At 38.1% G+C, this 25,660-nt stretch overlaps 1 protein-coding gene across 12 annotated transcripts in view; it reads left to right on the plus strand.

Annotated features, from left to right (window-relative positions):
* Nucleotides 1–25,660, plus strand: part of LOC118161812 (poly(rC)-binding protein 3-like) — a 522,442-nt gene that overhangs the window by 109,473 nt on the left and 387,309 nt on the right. For all 12 annotated transcript variants that reach the window (XM_035317460.1, XM_035317461.1, XM_035317459.1 and 9 more), the window contains one exon: nucleotides 2,694–2,831. The gene's annotated coding sequence lies outside the window, so the exon portion shown is untranslated. The remainder of the gene's footprint in view (nucleotides 1–2,693; nucleotides 2,832–25,660) is intronic.

The raw sequence follows: 25,660 nt of genomic DNA on the forward strand, positions 1-25,660 counted from the left end.
GAGAAGAGAAGAGAAGAGAAGAGAAGAGAAGAGAAGAGAAGAGAAGAGAAGAGAAGAGAAGAGAAGAGAAGAGAAGAGAAGAGAAGAGAAGAGGAGACAAAGCCAAACCCAGAACAAGGTGAACAGTTTCATATGGACAGTTAAGAAGAAAAGATTTTTAAAAATGCAATTAATGCTGGTCTGATGGTTTTACCCCACTCACGCTATTTTCTAGTAAAAAAATCAGCATCTCTTTTTTTTTCAGAAAATTATTAAATATGAGATGAATTCTTACTTTAATTATTTTTTCTGATTTTCACAATTTCTTTTAACCTTCACCCTTCTTTTATCCAGAGAGAAGAAAGCTGCAGGTAAATAAAATATTTCACAGAATCTCATAATCATGTTAGATACAATGGATCTTTGGAGGCCATCAACAACATCCTAGTCCAAGCAAGACACAGTTAGATCAGGTTGGTCAGGGCCTTATTCAGCTGAATTTTGAATATCTCCAAGGATGGAGATTCATCAGTTTCTCACAGAAATCTATTTGTCAGTCTTCCTTTTGCTGCCAATGTTCCCCTAGAATCTTGTTTGGTTGTTGCCCAAGTCTCTCACCTGTTTCAAGTCCAGCTGAGGTCCAGCTTCCTTGATTCCACCCAAGCTGGCCAGAGCAATGATGTTCCCAAGTAACCCTCCCTGCCTCTTTGGAATCTTCCTGTCCATGCTGATCTTCTGCATTTGGTGATCCATGTGTGCTATCCTCAGAAAGCAGCTTACTTTTCTGGGCCCCTTTGCTCTCTTGGTTTTCAAGAGACACCATTCAGTTTGAGCTGTCAAAAAAATCAATACAAATGATGGGTTTTGATTTTCAAGATTATTCCTCTTACTTCTCACCCTTCCCATCTTCAGTTCCCAAAATCTGTTTCAGCAACACACAGTAATGTTTTCTGAAAGATATAAAAATATTGTATTCCTGCATTTTTAATGAGTTTTCATTTGTATATGAGTAAGTTTGCTACAAATTATTTTAAAAGCGTTTGTTTGGAAGTTTTCAAGTATTTTGACTTTTTCTGGAAATTTTCCTTCTTAGACAGAACTTCTGAAAAATCACCAGGATTTCTCAGTAGAATCTTCAGTAGATTATGTACTATATTTTTCCAGTTGTATGATCTGTTTTACCCAAGAAAGGTATATAGATATATATAAAATTGTCATAGAAGATATTGGACTAGTTCTAAGAACAATAAATGTTAATGCTGCTGCTTGGAAATTTTCATCTCTTTAGTATTAAGAAATAATTTTGTAAAATGACTTAATTTGCTTTGTGGTAAACAGTGGGGTAAACTGTGAATTACTGTTGTCATAGTTACACTATATTTTGATATAGTAGCTGTGTTCATCTAAACAGTAATAAAATAATTTGCTCAATGAGCAATTGCAATGAATATCTTAAAATAAAAGTACAGAATTCCTGACTCCCTTTAAGTGCAGTAAGTAGGGAATACTGCTGTTTATTTTAAGAATTTCCTGTGTCTGCAGTACTGAGTACACTGAAGTGGGAATCAATGACAAGTTGCCATATAGGAGACTTTATTTATAGTAGCTTTATAATGGATCTAAAGTGGGACTATAGATTTTGATACCCATGACCTTTAATAGAAAAATCTCTGAAGAGATTTTTGCAATTTTACCTCCAAAGTTACCCCTAGTGAGAGTAAGTCCTTTTTCTTTTTAGGCTTTGTGAGGCAATGAAAATAATTACCCATTCTTGAATGGTTTCTTTTCTTCTGAACTATTCTAGTCTCTTGGCTATTCAGCTGACGATTTGGAAAAATTATTCAGGGGAGCTCTGAAATTCTCAAAGCTAGACGTTTTCTTATTTCTGTTTTTAATAATGTTATTAACTACAATATATTTGGGGGTGGTTGCATGTTTGCTTTTCTCCACTTGAACCAAGCAGCACAGTGGTCATAAAGGAAGTGATTCTTCTGTATGTTTCAACGTCTCCTCTTCTACTTTTCTACCAGATGCACGAGTTTTCTGTAGCAGAAAAAAGAAGCAGAAAAGTGCCATATATTATTATAATATTTAGCTGGTCTCCCATAACTCACTTAGTGGTACACAGTGGAAAAGAGAGAAACTGAGGTCTGAGCAACTCATCCCGAATGAGGAAGAGTCTGTAGGTGTTCAAAAACACACACGCAGAAATGAATAATCTTTAAGGAAGATATTCTGGAGTGAAAAGAAAGTAGAAAAGAAGGTACAGGAAAGAGAATATGCCATGAATAGGGGGACTGAATGAATATTTCAGAAAAGATCATGACCGTTGCCTTAGTACATGAACAGTGGGTTAGAAATTTTAAGAATACATGCATTTAACAGAGATGAAAGAAAAGCATATTTGAAATGTGCACAATTACCTAGTAGAACTTATTGCTATAAGAAACTATTGAGGAAAATTTTGGAAATTCTCTTCACATGTATTCTCTCTCCACTACTAAATAGGGCAGCACAAAAGATTCTAGCACTTCTTAAGCAATGATTCCTGTGGACAGCTTATTCAGAAACTGTCTATTGGGGTTTATACTCCTCAGTATGGGCTACTGTTGAAAGCAGGATGTAGGAACTACTTGAACTACGCTAATGATTGGAAACAATTTTTTGAAAGTGTTCATATACCATATCTGGTCTCTGTATCCTCTCTGTCACAGGAAACCATCCTAAACCCAGAGCAAGAAACATAAATTCACTTGGCTGTCCCTTATCTCTAAGGCACCTGATGCGTAAATGGACTAGAGAAAGGAAAGAAAGAACAACTCCGAAGACCTACAGATTATCTTGCTGGCAGGGTGAGTAAATGTACCTGCATCTCAGTTTTGCATTAGATACACAACAAGTGAACCTGTTTTAAGAGTTGCCTCAGGAACTTCTTCTCCATTATTTTTTGAGAAAAAGATTATAATTTTTTCCCCCATTTCCAGGAGAAGTATAACGACAGACACCTCCTACATTTTCAGTTTAAGCCTAGAACATGGATTTAATACAGTTTTTGTCTTTTGTTTGTTTGTTTTTGGTTTGGTTTTGTTATGTGGTGCTGTTAATCATAGAATCATAGAATGATTTGGGTTGGAAGGGACCTTAAAGTTCACCTAGTTCCAACCCCCCTGCCATGGGCAGGGACACCTCCCACCAGACCAGGTTGCCCAAAGCCCCATCCCTTGAGCATCTCCAGGTATGGGGCATCCACAGCCTCTCTGTGAAGCCTGTGCCAGTGCCTCACCACCCTCTACATGAAGACTTTCTGCCTTATATCTAATCTAAACCTATCCTCTCTTAGTTTAAAGCCATTTCTCCTTGTCCTGTCCCTACACTCCCTGACACAGAGTGCCTCCCCAGCTTTACTGTAGGCCCCCTCTAGGTACTGGAAGGCCTCTGTAAGGCCTCCCCAGAGTCTTCTCTTCTCCAGGCTGAACAACCCCAACTCCCTCAGCCTGTCTTCATAGGAGAGGTACTCCAGCCCCTTGATCATCCTTGTGGCCCTCCTCTGGACTCATTCTAATACATCCATGTCCTTCCTGTGCTGGGGGCCCCAGAACTGAATGCAGGGCTCCAGGTGGGGTCTCACAAGAGCAAAGCAGAGGGGGAGAATCACCTCTCTCACCCTGCTGCCCATGCTTTTTTTGATGCAGCCCAGGATATGGTTAGCTTTATGGGCTGCAAGCACACATTGCTGGCTTATGTCGAGCTTCTCATAAGGCCCTTTTCATATTGGATGGGTGATACAGAAATATTACTGAATCTATCAAAACCTGTCATGATTTAAAAAAAGATCCAAAAGAGAAAAGAAAAATCATTTTACCAATGTGTGGTGTACTTAGAGTCCTACAGATATGGGCACATGTTCCCTGTCTTCCCCAGGCAATTTTTTTCTTGCTTATGAAGTGCAATGGAAAAATCACCTAGTTGAGAATGCGATTTTTATGATAGCCAAAACCTAATTATCTGATCCCTTTTTCTTTCTGGGTTTGCCTACTCCAAAAGGTTGTAGAGGTAGAGACATTAGCAGGATGTGGAATACTTCCTCCAGTTTATAGCAAAACATTCCAAGAGATTCAAGAGTCCCATGTGCAGATAATGACTTAATTTTCAACAAGATGATTCAATTGCAAGCATATAGCATGGCAGAAAATCCAACCCAAACCTGAAGATTATCTCAGAGTAATCTGTCTAGTAGTTTGTGTCTCTATAAAATACATAATAAAAATGTTTCACTCCTCCATTAGGATGGCTGAAAGTCATTCTAAGTGCGCATCTCCACTGTATTTGGTATTGCTCATCTTTTCACCCTAAACATTGGCAAGCTCCCTGTCTGCTTCTGTGTTCTGTGCTGGGCAAAAAGCCTAAGCTGAATGAGTATAATGAACCCATCTTCCCTGTAACACAAGTCCGGTCAACATTGTTTTTTTAAGAACAGGTAAAGCTGCTGAATTATTTTAGCTGTGTGACAGCCCACCCCAGCTAGGAATCTTAAGGCAATTTGCCAGAGCCTGCAACGCGATAGAACAAAACAAAGGGTGCTCCAGAGGACAGATATTTTCCTGCCAACAGCTCTCTGATATGCAACACAATATCCAGCCGTATAACAGTGCCTTTACAGTCGTTACTAGATGATGTGTTTAGTATAATATTAGGCTGTTTTTGTTAGTATACAAGCACTGTTTCGACTTTGAAGAAAGTCTGCTTTTTCACGCTGTGTGTTCTTTGAGGGGGTCTGTGTAAACATGAAGTCTGTCTGGATTTTGCCTTAGTCTCCAGGAAGAAGAAAGGTAATTTGCCTTTTTTTTTTTTTTTTTTTTTTTTTTTGGTGGGAGGGGGGGAGGTTGGAGGAGATCATTTTCAGCAAATATTGTTCTGAAAGTGCTGAAAGATTATGCTGGTGCACAGATTTTTTTCAGAAATTGTGTTATTTCTTTACCTACTCTGAACCCAATGGCAACAGCAAAGCTAGCCCTGCTCTCTGCTGTTGGACACTGGGATTCATAGGAAAAGGTACTCAGCGACTGGGGAGTCATTTTTCTGTTCTAGCAGCTGTTCCTTGCCTCCCTGTGGAAAGGCAGTAGAACAAATACAGCCTGTGGGCACAGGTTTGACCATACTTTATAAATAACACAGTGTCTCCTTCAGTAATGCAATTACACACTCTAGTTTTAATATGGTAGTGTAGTTTCTGAATCACCACTAATTTTCCCTTAGTTCTACTTCATTTTGTATAATATCTGTACAGTGGAGATGGGTTGACATGCAATGACGTTGTCACGTCATTAAGTGAGGGCCAGTATGACTGTGAATAATAAAGATGCTCAGTAAAGGTGTCAACATAATTGAAGACTGAAGTTAGTAGTAATTTTATTCTTAAAACCATTTCTATGTGTACTGCTTTTGCAATCCATGTATATAATACAATTGTCCTCAAACTCAGATCTTATTGAAGCTTCATGAGCATTACTACAGGGAAAATAACAAGTTGGTAAATGATTAAATGTATAATTAAAGGTTTCACATTTAATCCTGTCAGTGCAGTGATTTATGGTTTCCATTATTTTGTCTAAGTAATGCACTCCTTTTTTCTAACATTTGTTCTTTTCTTCATTGTTGTTAGTGTCTGTAATCTTATGCTAAGGAAATTTATCACAAGGAGAACATTTCTGTCCTCAGCTGCAAGGTACGGAGGGGAGTTAAATCAAAATATAGCAGATGCAATACACTTCCCGTTGCAGTTGGTGGGAGAATTGTGAAATATTTACAGTGTTGGGCCAGAAATGCTTTCTGTGTAAGAACAAAAGGAAGGATGTAGTCTCTGTGCTTCTCTGCTGTCATATTTCGGGCTGAAACAGGTGTCTTCAGCAGGCAGTCCCAGGAAGGCTCAATAAAGACGTTGGGCTGGGACACAAAATCTGCCTGTGAAGTGCATGCCAGGATTGGGTGGAAACCTGCAAACACAGCAGAACCTGCCTTGAAATAGCCCCTAGCAAAGGCTTATGACAGCCCAGTGCCTACAAGCTGCAGAGTCCGGACCCTTCTCTGGAGGTAGGTTCCCCCAACAGGTTTTTTTGTAAAGACCTCATTAGGTTTGGCTGTTGTCATAGCTGCCTCCTGGGTATGTAGGAGCTCATTGTTCATGCCCTTGTTCAGGAATGCGAACATGCATCCATGTGGTCTGTGCTGGCCTCAGCCTGGGGAGGGTCAAATGCAGACCTCCTGAGAAGGGTGCTCTAATCTTTGGGCTATGGACACTTCTCCTGTTGCAGGCAGGCTGATGAGGATGCAGGATTTAGTTAGGCAGAGTGAGACTTTAAAGGACAGATCTTTATGTCAACATTTCTGAGTAAGGGAACCTGTCCTGAAGCCTGTTGCAAGCCCCATTTGACATGCTGCTGTCAATTCCATTGCCAGCATCAGTACCCCTAAAGCCCAGGGCTTCTCTTCCTCGCCAAGTTGCCCAGGCCTGTGCTATCCTCTCACAAGGGTTTAAGCCAACTGTGTGAAATGTGCCCCTCACTTCACACTGACATGACTGCAGTGGGACTGGTGGACCATTCTCCACTCCCATTTTCCAGTCTAGCTTGTAGTTCTGCTGGGAAGAGGGTGTCAACAACTCAGGCTGAGGAGGGCCTGGAAATGAGATCCCTCACACCCTGAATGTGAGCTGTACATTTGTGTAATACAGGATAGTGCCTCTCCTGGCTGGACCCTAGAAAGCAAGCGTGTTTTCCAAGGAGTGCAAGCATGCTGAGCAGATCTAAGACTTCAGGACTTAGGTGTTGTTTTAGGATTATAGGCATTCCTGAATGTGAGAAGAGATCCTTGCTGCTGAGGTGGAGATGTTTGTGGGACTTCACAGAGTAAGAAGTACTGAGAAATAAGCTTCAGCATCCATTGCTGACATTTTTCATATTCAGACATGTAAATTTGTATGTGGTCCAAATATCCTCTTGACCAAGAATCCACTTAAAGAAATAAGACTTCTCCTACCCACATATGGTACTAAAATTCTCTTCTTAGAGTCATTTCACATGAGTTGCTCTTCTTTTCCATACTATTGCAGGATGAAATAGCTTGGGTTTTATTTCCAGTTGGGAGTTTGAATTCAATTCCATGTTAACTTAACCTAGTACTGTTAGCCTGGGTGGAAAAAATAAGTTGCCTTGCCTTCATTATTTTAACCTTTGTATGGCTTATAGATACATTCAATGATAGTTTGCAGCTGTGTTCAATACAGTTTGATTATGCTCTTTTGAAGACGTAATTTACATTCTCCATATTTCTGGACAATATTACTGCATTCCTTCTTATTCGTTGTCTCACTGAAAATACTGGGACCATTTTCTTTTAATACTCTGCAACAATTACAACAGAAACTTCTGAGAAGATCTTCACAGAATTGTAGCAGAAATAAAAGATTAAAAGATAGTTTTCTTGAGAAATGTTCATGGGGAAAAGGACATCTATTTCATCTTTTTGCAGTTCATCTCTGTCTTTTGGGCAAGGTTTTCATTACTCTAGTGTTCTACTGTTTTTCAGCTATTGTTCCTTTTTTCTTTTCCTTCTTTCTTGCCACAGTGTTTTAAGATATGTAACCAGCAAGAACATGGTGTTCTGGAAGGGGTTATAAAAAGTTGTAACTCCAGTACTGCCTTTCTTAATATTATTGTTTGTGTATGATATTGCTGCATTTAGAGCAATGTGTGTTTGTTTTAGGGAGGGAACTTGTTCACAATGAAATTTTGTGTTTTTCTTCCTTGAGTGATAATAGCTAGTTTAGAATCCAGCAGTCCAAATAAGAAGTTCCTGTTACTCTACTCAATCTCTAGATCTTTAATTGGCAGCCTGGCATTTTTCCTGCCATTGCAATCCTCATTTGGATCAGAGGTTCCTCAGAATTTCCCAAGAGCTTTCCTCAGATCTGACTAACCTAAGTAATGGTTGGTCATCACCAGTCTTTCAGAAAAATAATTAAATGTGAAACTAATCCAGGTCTACAGCACTGATATGTTATACCCTTTTATTCACCTCTTGTGTGTTGAAATTCTCTGAGTGTAACTCATATTTCTCTGCCACAGGTACAAAAAATTAGTGTAGCATCAGCTGCTTTAGGATAGCTTAGCTGTGTTCCCCTGCACTGGCAAGTGCAAGTGTAGGTCACCTCACAGTGAGGTAAGTGGTCCTAGTGATTTCAGTGGGCTTCCTTGAGTGAACCAGAGTTTAAAGAGTGCACCACCTGTCTTCCTCATAAGAAACTTCAAAAAGAGCATTGCTATGTCCCCCCATCTGCAATGTTTAGTCGTATATGTGCTTAGGAGCAAAAAAAATTGTAATTTGGAACTGTCATATACACATTTATTTTGATGACACTCAGGTTTTGTTTTGTTTGTTTGTTTGTTTTTAATTTATCAAATGTCTTCTTTTCACAGAAGACTGAACAGCTTTTACTTTTTCTGAGCCATAGAAACCTAGTGCACTAATTCATTTGAGCTTGAAGATTACTGCCCTTTGGTGTTTATGATCAAAAGTGTTAGCAAGACGCTCAGGGCAAACTCTTTGCTGGGATGAAATGACACAGGTTATTTGATGTCAGCTTGTTGAACCATTCCAATATACAGCAGAGAGGAAACTGGCCCCTTGTCCACATGCTGATACACCGTAGTGGATTTTTTACCTACTTTACAGGCATATGAAAGAGTACATGTTTGTAGGCTGAGTATTATTTTTCTTTCATATGTCTGACTCGGTATTGGTTGGACTGTCTAGCTGCTACAGTGTTATATATATCATATTTAATTTTAAGAGAGGGAATAGACATTTTCATGGACTTGGAAACCACATGCAACGTTTGAGACCTGTTGATGCAACAATTAAATTTGAGACCCCTGGGAATGCAAGTTCAAAACAGATACTTTGCTGCCCAGAGTGGAGTCCTGATGAGATTTGCTGCCCAGAGTGGAGTCCTGATGAGATAGTCTTTTTATATATATATATATAATAGTATATTTTTTGCCTTTTCAGCGTGCAGCTCTTATGCAATGTTACAGCTATTTCTTCAGAAAGCATGGGCTAAAACTGTTTTCTGTTTTCACAAGAAAGAATATCCACAAGGGAAATGGTCCTTGCTTTCTAAAATGCATATATATTCCATTTTGCATTGTTGAATAGTGGGTGCAAGTGGCTAGAAAATAATTGGTTTGAAGAGAAGGCTATGCAGAGAATATTTAGTGCTGTGATGTGAATGCATGTGTGAATTTTTATTGCCTACTTGCTTCCAGGCTTAACTTTTCCATCATAAGAACCTCAAGCCAGGAGAGGCCTTAGGATCTGCATGAAGAATTTTTTTTTATTATTTATTATTATTATTATATTTTTTTTTTGAGATGTGGTTACCACTTTTTTGATCGCTGGGTTCTTTAGCAACTTTGATAGGAGTCTTGTAAAGCTTCTGGCTGAGGCAGTGAATCTGCAGTTTGACTTGGAAAGCAGGGCCATGCAGGGAGCTGGGCCACTGCCCAAAGCCCCTGACAAGGCATCAGGCAGACCTGATCCCAGGGCGCAGTGCCCACAGCTGGTTTCTGCCTTTTCAGACAAGGCAACGTTGCTCAAAATAGAGAGACACTGAAGCTGTTCCTTTAATTCTTTCCTGTTCTGCTGTTCTGAATCCAGACAATGTAATTCACCTGCTCCCATTTGCTACAAATACAGTGCCATTCCCAGGAGCTGCTGGAGTCATGTTGTCCTGGGATTTGTGGCAGGGGCCCCACCCACCCTCTGATAGCACTGTAATGTACCAGGATGAAGGTTTGCACAGAATGGTATGCACTTAGAGAGATAAATAAATGATGTAATGATTGCGTGATATGCCCTGATCTTTACTTTCCAGATTTTCAATAAAAAACATATAAAAGATATTACAACTTGTCAAAAAGTGTAAAGACTTTTGAAATTTTACTGGGACAACCTGGACTTACAGTATTCAGGAAATGGTCTGGAACTTCATAACCAGACCGTTTGATGTAAAAGAAAGGCAACATTTTTCTTTCTAACTTCCTAATACATATAAGAAAAAACATCTGAGAGAAAGACTCAATTTCTTATTTCCCACAAACCAGAAACAGCTACCTCTGCTTGCTTACCTCCTACTGCATCTGCTTTGATGAAATAATTGCATTCAATCTTGCTGAAATATTAACAAGGAATAATTAATATTTGCACTTGAAGCAATGTGGGTTTGAGTATCATGGTTAATAGTGTGTTAAGGTGGAAATGTTATTTTATTCACTGTTTCTGGCAGCCCAAAGTTGTACACAGAGCTGAAATTTATTATGTTGCTTTTCCACTTGTAAGCAATAAAAATGCTTACAAAAAAATATATATATTTTACAAGCCAAATAGTGAACTTGGGGTACCAGTATTTAGCAGCTTTTCAAGATTGGCAGCAAGGTAGAAATTGCACTGTGGTTTAATAGAGTTTTTTACAGGCTAGCCTAGTACATAATCATGTTTGTTGATGGATACAAAGTACGATTGAAAAGTATGGCAGCTGTTTCAGTGTGGCTTGTTCCTTTTTTCCCCCTGGATATACTGTTCGGGATAGTGGGAGGAGGGAGGAAGAAGGTGGAGTGAATGGAAATCCCTGGGGATTTTTTGAGGCTGAATGGAAGGAGAACATTAATGGTGGGTTTACTAGGGGAAAGACTGTCTTCCTCACTTCAGTGATTGCCTCTGGCTTGTGTGTTTAAGAGGCAGTAAAACTTCATGGATGGGTAAGAAAGAGGCTTTGCAGTGATAAAGACTGAAGGTTAATGAAAAAGAGGGGTATCTTAAGTAAATGATGAAAGCCCATAAAAAGGCCAGAGTGACTGGAGCAAGTGAACAAAATAAACAAGGGAGAAAGTGAAGTGGTGTGACAGGTTTGGGAATATTTTTGTCCCCATAATCTTTGGGATTTATTCCCTCCTTCATCCTTACACCTGTAAATACACCTCCTGACAACCTGGGCTTGAACATATCTTATACCACTCACTTCTTTCATTTTCTTCTTCACACTCACAAAAATATTATGAGGGGAAAAACAAACAAACAAACCCTCTAAATTACCACCCAAGGTAACTTTCTGTTAAAATCAAGAGATCCTTAAGTAAGCAAATGGAATATTAAATCCATATCCACACAGCTCTCTAGCATTTTGGCTTTCTTTTTCTTCAGGCAAACCTGGACTAGCCTGGGAGATTTTACTGACTTCAAATGCATTAAATATATTGATTTGCAGAGAGCTTTGGCGTCAGGCTGTCTGTAGCCTGTGTCATGCTGTTGGAAAGGAAATGCTTTTGTCTCTGTCTACAGAAGAAACAAAATGAAAAACATTATCAAGGTTTCAAATCACTGTGGAAGCTGGAGGGGCCTAGGGATTTGGCTAATAGCAACTGTATTGCAATTAGTGGGGATGAACTTAGTTAAGAGCAGCAATGATTTCTTTTTGCATTTGAGAACACCTTAAATAACATTTTTTTTTTTTTTTTGAAAAAAACATTCATCCAGAAAACAACTGTGTAGTCATTATATATCTTCTCACCGTGGTCAACAGTGTTCTGGGGGGATGCTTTACTTGTCCTTTCCCTTTTAAGTGTTTATGTTCCTTCTTCATAATGGGGTTCCCTTGATGACAGTATTGTCTTCAGTGAGTTCTGGACTACCTTCATGCTACAAGGGGAATCATAAAAAGTCACTCAATTTTTTCCCTCCTACTTTTTTTTTTTTTTTTTTTTTAAACTCTTTCAGTAAATTTCTTGGGTTCACTGACTAAAAGACCTGATGAGCCTTTCAGTGCTTAGTCATATGAAAGGTGAAAGGTTAGTTATGCAAATATTGTTCCCCTTGCACTAGCAACTCATGCAAATTGTCCTAGAACATCTTCTTGCAAGAGCACTGAATTCAGGCTCCGTCTGCAACATTGATCAAATGGTTGTATTTTTTCCATTCAAGATTTTAACTGGGGAAAAAAAAAAAAAAAAAAAAAAAAGTAACTTTGATCATTGAAAGAAATATGGGTTCACCAAAGAAAAAGCTGAAAGGGAAAGGATGTGATGTCTCTCCTGAATCACTTTCTACTTCTTTAAATAATATTTTTCCCCCAACTAAATTGCCTAAATTAGCCTAAATTATTATTTTTTCCTTTAATCAGACCCAAACACCTTTTGAAGCACCATGGAATTAACACATCCCCCTCACCGTAATACCACACACTACACAATACTCTCCCTTACCCCATCAGCTCCAACCCCCATTTCTTTGGACTTATCACACTCCTCTCCCTTCTTGGCCAGAAGATCTCTTCTTGCACATGCATCTCTATAAATTACAGGCTTTACCCAGCCCCACATGCCACAAGTCCCTGTCTCTCCTCCTGAATGCAGTGTAAAGCAGTGCAACAAACAGAGACAAAGGAAGTGGCAGTGGCATGGTACTCCTTTTTGGAGCTATTCCTATAGCATTTGAGCGTTATGTGTGCTTCAAGGTCCTGCCTGCTGTTCAGAGAGAGTATTGATCTGAGTTTTGGTATGTGTGTGCTTTTAATGTACCTATATGAGTGTTCATTCTTTCTTTTTTTCTTTCAATAAAACTTTTTCTGTATTTCCACTCTTGTGGTAGTTCACACCTCAGTGCAGACACTGCAGCTGTTTCATGTGCTTTTTAGTTTACTTAGGTAACATATGCTCTCAGCAAGTTCTTACAAGCTTCCTTAGAAAATTTCTTTGGAGATCCATATTTCTGCGTATCAGTGCCACCTCCAAGGGTGCTTTTCCTTTGCTTTCTTAATTCTGATACTTGTCTCTCCTCCCAAAGAGGAGGAGAGCATTCCTCCAAGGCCCAGGTGAAAGCTGCCTTCTCATTACAGCTAGTTCCTTCCTGGTTCCTAACAGCCAGTACCAGAGGTCATTTTCCTATGGAGCTCTGCTAGAGTGAGGAAAGCAAACTCTTTTGGTGAGATTAAACTGCCTTATAAATAACAACAGGGTATGTTTTCTATCTTGTAACTAGTTATTGTAATGGTATCAAATATATGCCTATATATTTGATTTCCTAAAGGGAGAGTTTCACTAGAGTGACTTATTTGTGTTATCCTTTATCTTTGAAATGCAGTATCATGTAGTGCATAAATAAGGGTGCTTCTGGGGTGAATTGAAATTCTTTTCAGCTGTACAATTGTTTTGGTATCCTCTCTGTGGTAAGGAAAAAAGAGGGGTTGGAAGCTTTCTTTTTTTTTCAATATCGTGATGGAGGTGACTTACTAGAAGAAAAGAATAGGGTTGCTTAGTCTCTCTGGTGATATTACTGGCTTAAATTTAGATAAAGGCAGAGCAGGTTGAGGTGTGGGTAAGTAGAGGTGAGATCTGACGTACCTTAAATTATGTGAACACCAGTGCTATTTGTTCTTTGATCAGTGTGACCTCTGCTATTTAGTAGAAACTTAAATTAGGAGTATAGGAATGGAAGAGACCTCCTGAGTCATACTGCCTTCCCTCTTGCCATCACAGCTGCTGTACTGTATAAATCCCTTTCATAAGGCTGTCATAGTCCATCTTCAGTTTGGCAGGACTCTTTGCCTAGTTATAGGCCGGTTGTTCCCCAGCTGAACTTTTGTGATCGCTCTTCTAATTTTTGTCTAAAACAAACATAAAGCTAGTTTACTCATATTTATTCTACTGTTAGTATGGTCCTTTAGCTTAAACATTTTACCTCTCTGATGCCTGTGAAACTTTCTCAGGTTTTATTTTGTGAGGCTTAACAAATTATAACCTTTCAAATGTGTCTTAAGTTTTGTTTTTCTCTTTCTTCTGTTTTGATAAGTATTCTGTCTACTTTCTCCATTTTTATTTGTTCTTGCTTTAGGATGTGTAAAACTATAACAACTTGCTGTTTCAAATTATTTTTCACCAATTTCTGCAGTATTGATGCTTCCAAATGTAAACATGTTTCCTGATATATCTTGGGCCATCCTACAGAGAGAGGAAAAAAGCTTGTAGACCTCTTGAGTAAGATTAAACTCTCCTAGCTCTGTATGCTTACACCTGAACTAGTCATATAAGCTGTCTCCATAGTCAGTGGAGAGAAAGAGACCTAGAGTGAGATGTATCTGACCTGTCTTAGGCATCTAATTTAGGATGAAAAGAATCCCACCCTAAATTGTACAAAATGGCCTTATCTATAAAACTCTTGAAGAGTAGATGTGGAGGGCTGATTTTTACACTTAATTTTGCAAAATTCATGGATTCTTGAACTCCCTCCAAGACTTGAAGCAGAAGTTTATTGTTAGCAAACTGGTAGTATATCAAAGATACTCTTTTCAGCTACTTAAAGAAGATGTCTGACATGGCAATGGGACTGTTTAACTGCTGCCAAGGAACAGGAAGTCAGAACAAGGACCTTGTATAGTGTTGAACTTCTTGGTTAATGGCTTCAGTAGAATCATATTTCCTGCTATTTGACCAACTAGTTAGCTTTCATGTAATATCATTAACCTACAGCAGGTAAAGAATTTTCAAGGTTGATCAGTTCTGCAAAGACCTTGAAAGAAGTGCGAAGGTGCTCAAAATGCTTGTAGGACAACTTTTAATCTTGCATTAAAGTTAAGGATCAGCTTGGACTTGTATTGATTTAATGTTCTCAGTCAATTTCTTTTCTGAAGAGGCTAACAATGTCTATAAAGTTTTGCTGAATGACAGTCAGAATTATTTTTAACAGACTATTTGGCAATGTTTCACAATTGTCTACAAGTATTTCAGGAAAAGTACTCAGAGCATTATTTAAAAAAAAAAAAAAAAAAAAGTGCCAAAAAGTGGATCCTCCATAAAATATAATGGTGGTCAAGGCCAATAGTGATAGTAAGAGTTGAGCCTACACGTACTAAAAATGTGTACTCCTCTCAGCCTCCTAAACTGAGGTCCTTACCCGGAATAATTGGTCCTTACACCGAAGAATATTAGCCAGGCTGGAACAGGGGACAGTGAAGCCTAGAGAAACACTTTCCCTTTTACTGGAAAAAGGTTGAAAGCACATTCATTTGCTTGCAAGTTATGTCTGTTCAGAGCTGCTCAGATGCACAGATTGTTGGGAGAGGTGAGAAGGATCAGCTGAGGTGAATCAGCCATGACAGTCCAAAGAATTCAGATGAGTTGGTGTGACCAGGGTGGGGCAGACATTCCATTTCTGTGGTACGTGCATCTGAAATGAATGAAGAGATTGTTATTGCTGTGAATTATAAAGAGAACAAAGTTGCACAGAGGGTGTTGAAAGAGATTGTGTATAATTTTTGTTTGTTTGTTAGTCTGTTTGTTTTCCCACACCATCTCATGTAATTGGAAGTCCTGCTTATAGGTTTATCTGCCAAGGCCGAAAATGAAATGCATAGCTTTTGTGTGTTATGGGTTTTGAAATACCGATTTGTTTGCTCTCATGGCAGAGTTGCATTTTCTGAAATGATGATAATATTCATCTAGTTTATATCTGCTGATATGATGGCTCTGTTGGAGTGCATCACCTTGATGGTTTATGAATGGACAAAACAAATGTTGTTCTTACAAGTCCCTCTCTGCTGTTTGACTTGGCAAGTATGGACCTCACAGTGAAATTGTGCTTTTGTGGGGGCAGAGCTGATGGATGCTGTCCAGAGTTCGTGTTCCCATTGAGGAGCAGCTGCTAGTGCCTTTTGATGTCACTGGATATAATTTCTGTTCTTTATCCTTGCAGTTGTTACTCTGATTGTAGAACCAAGGAATTACTTCAGGGCAGTGTGACCAATCTAATATGTTCCTCCTCAATTTGTAGAACTTATGTAGGATCTACATCTTAATCAACAATTCTGTGCTGTCTGATGCTGCCATTCTCAATTCATGTCACTCCATTTCCTTTTCACTATTATTCTATAACAAGTTTACTTGAAGACTTTAATGGTTGATTTACAAATGATTCGAGTTTGTTTTGTCTTGTTCGGCTATACTTGCTGTCATGGCAGGAAAGCTTGATGGGTTGCTGGAGAGTGATGGTTAACCATGTTTCATTCACTTATAGCTTAAATTAGTGAAGTTCAGCAGTGCTATTATTTTCTTTTACTTATAATCACAACAGGTACTATTCCTATAGTATTGAAATTGTTGGAGTTTCACAGAGTAGTAATGCTGATGTTATCCACTATTGCAGTGAAGGAATCATCATCTGCCTTTAGGAAAACTATTTTTGGGGTTTGTCTCTGGTGATAGAGGGTTGACCTCTATTCCCTTTCCAGATCTAGAATACTGTGTTGGGAACGTGATAGCTTTTAAGCACTTGATTCTTGAAGGAAGATGGTATTTATTAGTGAAGCTTGAGGGGTGGATTTTAAAACTGGGTCTAAGGTTCATCCTTCTCATTTTGAGTCCAGCTTTTGACTACTGGTTTGGATGATACTCTTCAACTGTGAAGGGGCAATACTTCCCTTGTTTTATGTAGCCCAGGCCTCATCAGTAACACCTCCTTTGGTGATATGCTAAAAAGGCCTTCTCTCCCACTTTGTGAACATGGGCAACCAATAATTTAAGTTTCTTCTCATATTGGGCTTACCACAAATCCTGGTAATATGTGTAAAATGAGCTAACAAAAAATCCAGATGGCTCATATCTGAAAAAGGGAACTCAATACTCTCAAATCTAAAATACAAACTTCAGGATGTATCCATCTAAGTACTGCAGTACTACTTTGTTTCAAACCTGTAGCATTTTCTAAGCTTAAAATCTTTTCCACAGGTTGTATGTAGTAAGTGTTGGTTTGGAATCATGTGTGCACATGTGAAAATACAAGCTGGATATTCAGGCTGATAAAGCTGTAGTTGCTTAAAGGTTTATTAAGACATCCTGAGTCCAACCCATGAGCTTCTTTCTTTGATCCTCTAACAGTTTCCTCCAAATGATATAATCAGCTTCTCTCTTGTGGACTGATATATTTTATTTATTTATTTATTTATTTATTTATTGGTTCTTGGCTTGCTGGAGAAGTGCTGATCCTTGTCAGGCAGTATTTGGGTCAATAGAAAGAACAAGGTAAATACTAATGAAGTTCGGGAAGAGAAAGGGGGCTAATTCACACAGTTGTTTTTCATTTTAAAAAAATAGAGACAATGATTTCTTATTGAAAGAGATGAGGATAAGAAGCAATGGTGCCTACATTAGTCATAAAAGGTTTTGACTCTCCACGTATTTAAATTATTTATGAGTTTAAAAAGATACAATATTTAGAAAACCTTCTTGCAGTCAGCAAGATATTCAGATATTTTACATGAGAGCAATATGGATTATTCCAGTTCAGCTCCAAGAAACCTTTAGAGGTTTTGAAACTTGTAATTTTGTGCTCAAAGAAACAATTCTATGGACAGAGCATAATCAGTTAATGTCAAAAGATTCTTTAGTCCAGCTGATCTAATTGAGTTTGGGGCCCATAAAAACTCTTGGACAAAATATCATACTACTGAAGGATATTTTCTTTTAGAGAAAAAAAAAAAAAAAGTATATCTGACATAATATTGATTCCAAAATTTCTACACTGAACCCTGTGGTTTTATGACCAACTGCTGTAACTAATTACACTACGACAAAAAAATCTAACATGGTAATCAGTTTTTAAATTGTTTTACAAATGTTGACAAGTGGTGTGTTACTCTTTATTTTTCCATGTATTTGGCAAAAAGTAAAACTTGAAAAAATACTCTTTTGCTCTTTGATATCTAGGCTGATACTTTAAAGATGATTTTTGGAGTTGTTTTTTTTTTTTTTTGTTTTTGTTTTGTTTTGTTTTCCGGAAAAAATATAGATGTAGTAAATGACATCAGCTGAGCACAGTATGAGTGTCTTGTGAAGGCTCATTATATAATTAGTAGTAAGAAAAGAAAATGAAACAATGTAATATGTAAATATTTAAGTATAACCCAAGTTTACATTCTCTCTGAAAATACTAGGTGTATCTTGTATCTTATGTTCGACAGATCAACACATGAGTGTTTGTAAGCTATGACTATGGATTAACTTGAATGCATTAAATAAAACTTGACAAAGAATAATATCCTCAAGACGGATTTGAATTTTGATGTTACAGAACCTATCTATGAAAACTTTTATGAAGCAAGAACAGTATTTCCTTATGGAAAATACACTTGCTGCTTGTTTGCAGTCAGGATAATCCCAAGCTTAGAAATATGAATTTGAGTTTTTACTGGAATAAAAATGCAAGTACATTCTAGTATTTTTTGCTAGAATGTGCATACTTGAAGGAGGAAAGATTTAAATGCAATTTATTAGATAAGTGTTTCCATAAGAAGGTGGGTTTTTCAGCAGTGATTGAAAGGACTACATTGATCTTGCAAGATTCACCCATATGGTCCATTCAACTGCCGTGTTTTTTTCCATGCCCTGGGCTACGCTTTGCTGTGAGATCCCAGTAAGTTTGGCAAAAGAGGTATTTTGACATAGTTCCAGCAATAACTGAGTTGTGCTAGGGAGAAAGGGGAAAATAGAAAGGGGGGAAGGGAGGGTCATTATTTCCTTTATAACATACTTTTGTGTTTTCTTTGGTCTTTTCCTCCCCAAGTCACCACCTCCTCATATTTCCTGCATGGCCTTTCTCTGCTTCCTCTGTGTGGTTTCTACTTTAGCTGATACAAGGCCTGATATGGGAAGAGCTTGGGAATAAGATTCCAGTGCAGGAGGCTCTGGTTCATGTAGCCACTCCCTTTTTCCCAGATGTGTGGGGTTACAGAGGTGCATTCACTGGTCACTGATTGCTGTGGGTGAAGTTTCTGATGCAGCTAGTGTGAGACCTAGTATGGTAGGAGTAAGGGAAGGATGGAGAAAGCAAGTGGAGGGGGGTGGACAATTCCTTTTATTATACATATGTTATACAGGTGTTTATTATACATATGTTATACAGGTGTTTTCTGGAGACTTACAGCCCACATGTGCTTGCATCATCCAAAACCATACCTCCATAAACAAAAATTGCAATGCTTTTCTATTCCTTTGGAAGCTCCCTGACATACTACAGGAGCCAGTTATAGATTTTTGTCAGTGTTCAAGAAATAGGTATCTGGGGAAAGCGTACATACCAGGTAGAGGGACAGGACCAGGCTTTCATTGTGTTAAATGCAACGTGTGATTTTTTTTTTTAATGTGAAATAGAGCTTTCCTGATACCAAGGTCTTGCTTGGTGACCCTAGTGACCTTGAATTTTTAGTGCGTAACTGTGGGGTTGTATGAAAATCCTCTGAGTTGCCTGGTTTGGTCCCACATCAGTTTTTAATTTCAAAATGTCATTCTTAGGAATGCTACTTAACCAACAGTGTGCTCAGCAGAAATAGATTGCTTTCCTCAGAGGAATGAAGGCATTGGTATCTCTGCTGTGATGTAGCACCAAGAGCTGACTTCTGCTATTAAAAACTGGGAGAGTAAAATGATTTTGGCTACAAAGGGTGACTGGAGTTTTGACAATAGGGTTGTCTTTTAGTTTCATGTTTGTGCAGCACACATACAGTGGGGTCCTTGCATGTGACTAGTACTCCTCAATACTGTGGTGTATCAACAAAAATATTTGGAAGTGGAAATTTCCAGAACTAGGTGAAAGCTGATTGCTTTCCTAATGACAAGACTTATTGAAAGTGTTTATTCTGTGTTTCTTAATGATATCCGTGTGATTCTAATCTAGCTTAGATCTTAACTATGGTGACTAACTTGGTGCCAGTCAGCAGATCTAAAGCAGTGGAAACTTTGTGTAAAATCAAGTCTTCTTTTCACCTAATCCAAAGAGTTGAAAACTCCAAGGTCTGTTCTTGAGCTAGCCTCTGCCAGTTTCCCTCAACTGATTAGCTGCCACCAGTTTCCATTTGTGCTAGTGATAAGACAATTTCATTTTTATTAAAGTTCTCTTCTGAGTTACAGTGAAGAACTGATAATGCTTTATTTTGAGAAAATATCAGGAGTTAATAGGAAATCTGGCAGGATGGGGGAATTAATGAATAACAGCCCTCAACATTCTTGATTTTTATAATAAATAAGCATGAAAGATTTTATTTTTGAAGGTGTAAGCTGCATTCATGCTGCCGTAGTTCTTGCCCTTTCAATTAGTATTTTGGGACCTGAGAGAAAAAGCTGTTAAAATTGACTACAGATATCATAAAAGACCCTGGAATGAGACACAAGGAGAGAAAAAATAAGATCAGTTACACAATTACAGAGATAACAGAACAATTCTTAAAAAGTGTTGGGGAGCTGGGCACTTTGGGGAGTGCGGTTTTATTTGGTTTTGTTTGTTTTGGTAACGGATGCTATATACTATTCCTCAGGGCCCCAATAGATGGGTCACATTTCTCTTTGTTCCTGTTCTGAAGTACCAAGAAAACAATTGCCATATTTTCTCACTTCCCTTCTGGCATTATTATAATGTATTTCCTGGGCATCTTCTGAGATGAATGTTACAAGTGTTAGTACATAGCTATTCAATCTTCTAAGGCTGCAAAGTAGCTGCTCCTGGCTGTCCATTTGCGAGCGGTCTTGTAATAAAGCACCTTTTAACTATAAAATTTATCAAAGGTATTTGAAAGTTCTTACATTCTGTGTTTTCCCAGTTCTACTCTTTGTTAAGCATGGAATGTATGAAATAACATCAATGTCAATTATTGCTCTAGATTCCTACATGTGCAACAGAGAATGTAAAAGGATCTCTTTTTTTTTCTCCATGGTTTCATCAAATAATTTGATTTAATACATCTTTTGCTGTTCAATACTAATTTTTTAACCTGTCTAGGATGAGATCTAGAATCCAGATGCTGTTTCAATCATGCTTTGCACTTTTTAGTATAAATTACTATTGACTTTGGTCTCAACTTAGAGTTCATTCCACCTTGTACCACTTCAGACCTTACGCACTTGCTTGCAGTGATTCTTCTTCCATATCACATGCACACAGTGACTTCTTATTTTTCTTGTTAGTCTGAATAATGTAATGCACATGATATTTCTTGAGTGAAGTCCAAATGTTTTATAAGTTTTGAAGTTTGGGGGAGATAAAAAAACGTTTTAGTAATGGTTTGAAGCTTTTTTTTTTCCTCCTATTAATTCTGCTAGAGATGACATGGCTTTAAGACAGTAAGAGGATGAGGAACTTAGTTCTGCCATATCTTCAAACACCTGCATATCCTTCTTTGAATTAATTTAAACATCTCCCTGAAAAACATGGTCCACTAAAAATATGTCTCTGATAGATGTGAAAATGTTTCATAGCATGTTTAAACTGAGGATCAGAAAACCTATTTTCTTTCTTCCTGCATCTTCAGATCCACAGATGATGTTTTATTACAGTGCTTGTTTTCTAGGAGTAAGCAAAACAGTCATCTCAAAGATACTCCCCAAATTTCTTGCTCTCCTGTTGTCTTCTGCCTTTGCAATCACGATAATCACTGAAATTCTCCAAGGATAAATTTTTATTTTAGTGATAATTTCCCATTCTAGAAGGCATTAAAACCATGTTTACTTACAGTTTTGTTTTTTGAATAATGTCAGTATTAATTAAATCAAATACCTCTATTAATACAATCGTGAACCTGAATTTAACTTTTCAAGTCAGTGTTCCCACAGTAGTTGAATAATTCCATGGGATGTCTTTTGCTTTTTTCTAACACATTGCTGAAGGCCATATGTTGTGTGGAGTGGGATGCCATTGTTCACAAATCAAGTGATTTTTATGCATAGTTTATTTGGGGAGTTTGTGCTGTACCAGTACACAGTCTTCACCCTCCTCTCCCTGACAGTAGCTGTATTTGCTCTAGTAGGATGTATGATGCACCTGCAGAGATTGGAGCCATCTGATCTTTAGTAGTTGGACATACCATCATATTTCGAATAATTAGGTGGGCTTAACAGCAATTTTAAGATACAGTATTTAACATAAGCTGCAGGGAAAATAGGTTTCATACTGTGATTTCTGCATATACCTTTGACTTCTGTATAATAATACCAGTAAATTACTTCTAGACTAAACTTGGTATAAACTGTCCGCTGAAAGAACAAGAGAATGCTCCTCACACAAATTGAAAAGAAGTAGTCTCGCTTTTACCCCCTCTCCTCTTCCTTCCTTGCTCTTCTTGAAGGGCTTAGCCCTAGGGTGACATTATGATGCCTGCCCTCAGCTCTGAGCACAATGTTGTGGTTCAGTGAGATTTCAGTTTCGTGGGGGTACATCCTCCTATTCTTTCCTCCCCTCTAACAGGTAAGTGGTGTCACATGTTCCATGGCCCCACAATTACAGTCTCACTGATAGAAGCAAATACTGTGTTTATCTCAAACAGGGAAAAAAAAATCAGTTTCTTAACACTGCAACATTACAATTTCTAGAAAAATAATTTCAGATAATTTTAGGGAGTATAAAAATGTGTTAGTACAAAGTTTTTGACAAATTGCAGGTTGGGTATTCTTAAAATATAGAGCAAACCTACACTAGATTATGATGACGAAAAATAAATAGTGCTGATACTATAGTATTTTACTGTTGTAAGAAGTAAAATGTTTAGAAATATTTCTGGAAAGGGATATAACAGTCTTGATTCTGATTTTGTGGTGGTGTTGTGGCTCCAGTGATTAAAGACTGAATGTTCACTCTTGTTTATTCCAGAACTGAGGAAAGAATTAATCTCAACATGGCCTGAACTGTGCCATTCAGTTGAGGTGACTGACTTCTAGTTGATGCATTCTCTTCAGCTAATTATGTGTCCACAGAGTTCTCTACTTGTTCAATCTATACCCAATCCCTGAATGAAACCTGTAGGTTTTTCTTATAGTATTGCTTAAAGTAATTTATCAAATTTATGACAATACTAGTTAGGCTTCTGCTCACACTGAACCTCATGGACTGGGGACCACTAGAGGTCATCTAGTCAAACCCCTGTGCTCAAGAAGGCTCAGTGAGAGCAGGTTGCCCAAGACCTGCTGGCAATGCAGGTCAGGATGATGTTACCATTCATTGCTGTGAAAGTGTTTTACCAGCTCCTGGTCAGCTTATGTAGTGAAGGACCTTGTAGTCCTAGTGAAGCACAGCTGTTTTCTGGTCACTTTGTCCCTACCATGTACTTGTGTGGGAGGTTATTCCTCCAGATATAGGACTTTATACCTTCACCCACTGAGCCTCGTGAGATTCCTGTGTATCCATTTCTCCAACTTGTCCAGCTCCCACTGAATGGCAGCACAACCATGTGGTTTATCAGCCACTTCTACTTTCATATCTTCTTAAAACTTGCTGAGAGTGTAGTCAGTCTCATCATCTAGGTTATTAATGAAAATATTAAACAGTATTGGCTGCACTATAAACCCCTAGGGTACATCACTAGTGACTTACATCTAGCTGGACTTTGTTCAAGCCTTTGGGCCCTCTCTGTTCTGTTGTTGTTTTGGTAATGGATGCTATATACTATTCCTCAGGGCCCGAATAGATGGGTCACATTTCTCTTTCTGTGTCCCTTCTGAAGTACCAAAAAAACAATTGCCATCTTTTCTCACTTCCCTTCTGGCATTATTATAATGTATTTCCTGGGCATCTTCCGAGATGAATGTTGCAAGCGTTAGAACATAGCTATTCAATCTTCTAAAGCTGCAAAGTAGCTGTTCCTAGCTGTCCAGTTGCAAGTGGTCTTGTAATAAAGCACCTTTTAACTATAAAATTTATCAAAGGTATTTGAAAGTTGTTCTTTCTGTTTCCCCCATTCTGCTCCTTGTTAAACAGGAAATGTCACAACCCTCTGGGCACAGAAACTTAGCCATTTTCTAATCTATCTCACTGTTTCCTTATCAAATCCCTGTTTCCTCAACTTGTCTATGAGGGCGTAATGGGAAGAAGGGGGTCAAGAACCTTGCTAAAGTCAAGGTAAACAATATACACTGCTCTAACCTGAACTACAAAGCTGATCACAGTGTAGAAAACAATGAGGTTGTTTATGCAAGATTTCTACTTCAAAATTCCATGCTGTCCATCCACTCCCAGTTATCTTCATGTCCTTCATGAGCTTGAAGTGGTTTACAAGAATAGTAGTTTCATCACCTTCCCAGGGACTGAGGTGCAGTTGACCAGCCTCAGTTCAAGTCCACTCCCAAGTCTGCTGAATCATCCCTCTTGTATACAAAGCACATTTCACACTTTACTTTGACTTTAAAAAAAAATAATAAAATAATAGCAGCAGTAATAACTATGAAGTCTTTAAGTGTACTGACTTATATTTTCCAGACTGGATCACTATTCTCTGGCATGTTGCACAGTAGGTTGATCTAGTTGGTCAGGGAAGCACTAGACCAAAAGCTTTCATTATATTTGGAAGCATTTATAAGAAATAGGCAGACTTTATGTGCTATACGTGGCATTCCTGTCTTCATTATGGCATATCTCTCACATTCCTCCAAGAGGAAAAAAAGATAAGCTCTTCCAACACTATCCTGCCCTATCTGTTTTTACTCCTGTGTGCACGCTACCCCTACTGCAGATGTGGTAATGGGAAGCAGTGAGGGCTACTTACTTCCTCAGTGTTTCTGTCTCTTGTGTGTCTCAGTCTTGAATGTTTTCTGCTACTGTAATGGACTGGTTGATGTACTTGAATGCAGCTACGCTTCACAAGCACTGTGCCTCAATACAATTCATTTTGAGCCCATTGTAACTGTTCCTTATCTAGAGAGAAAAGTATGGAATTGCGGTCACCTTCTGTTGAATTGTGTTTCTTATGCAGTGAGGAAGCGAGGAGAAACTTTTTCAGGCAGCTATTTTGTCTGTGCTGGCATACAGCTTTATCACAGCAGTATGTTGTATTATAAAATTTAAGAGGTCAGTAAACAACTCAACAGTAATTGAGCAATTTAAACAAAAGCTTCTCCTCGTCTAATGATTGGGAGAGGAGACAGGAAACAGGAAGTCATTGTTAAGTGTGTGACCAAAGTTACCCCAGTTTTAAAGGATCTTATTTAATAAAGATAGTAACACAATAGTTACAGCAACAGTGGTAGGCTTTTTCTTTCTGAGATTCTTTTAATTTGTTTTTCAGAACTTCTTGTTGAAACTTTGCCGCTAATGAGGCCTGTGTACTCCAATGTATACAAAAATTTGTGAATGCATAGGGGGATTTTCAAATCCAAGTTATGTACCACAGTATGAGGTGTAGTTAATTTTGTGGGGTTTTTGTTTTTAATTTGGGTCAGAAAGATATATCATGTGCAGCTAACAAAGGTACTGATTCAGGTTATTTCTTATGTAAGACCTTTAGGTCCTCTTTGCTTGATCAAAAAGTCTTAAAATATTCAGTCTATGATAAATCTTCCATTAACAAACTGTGTGTATCTAGAGATGTTACTTAAGTGGTTTAAAAAAAAAAAAAAAAAAAAAAAAGGAAGGAAACCTACCAAAAACATAATTACTAGACATCTGATAGTTTGTATTACCTGATCAAGATTTGTTTTTATAAGCTACTGGATATTGGATCACACTTACTGTCTAGCAGATGGATGGTAAATTAACAAAATACATGTATCTGAATTCTTTAGCTGTTCACATTTCATGCTTTATGGTGATGTATTTCTAGAGTCAG

The sequence above is a fragment of the Oxyura jamaicensis genome, chromosome 2, assembly GCF_011077185.1.
Source record: "Oxyura jamaicensis isolate SHBP4307 breed ruddy duck chromosome 2, BPBGC_Ojam_1.0, whole genome shotgun sequence".
NCBI lineage: Eukaryota > Metazoa > Chordata > Aves > Anseriformes > Anatidae > Oxyura > Oxyura jamaicensis.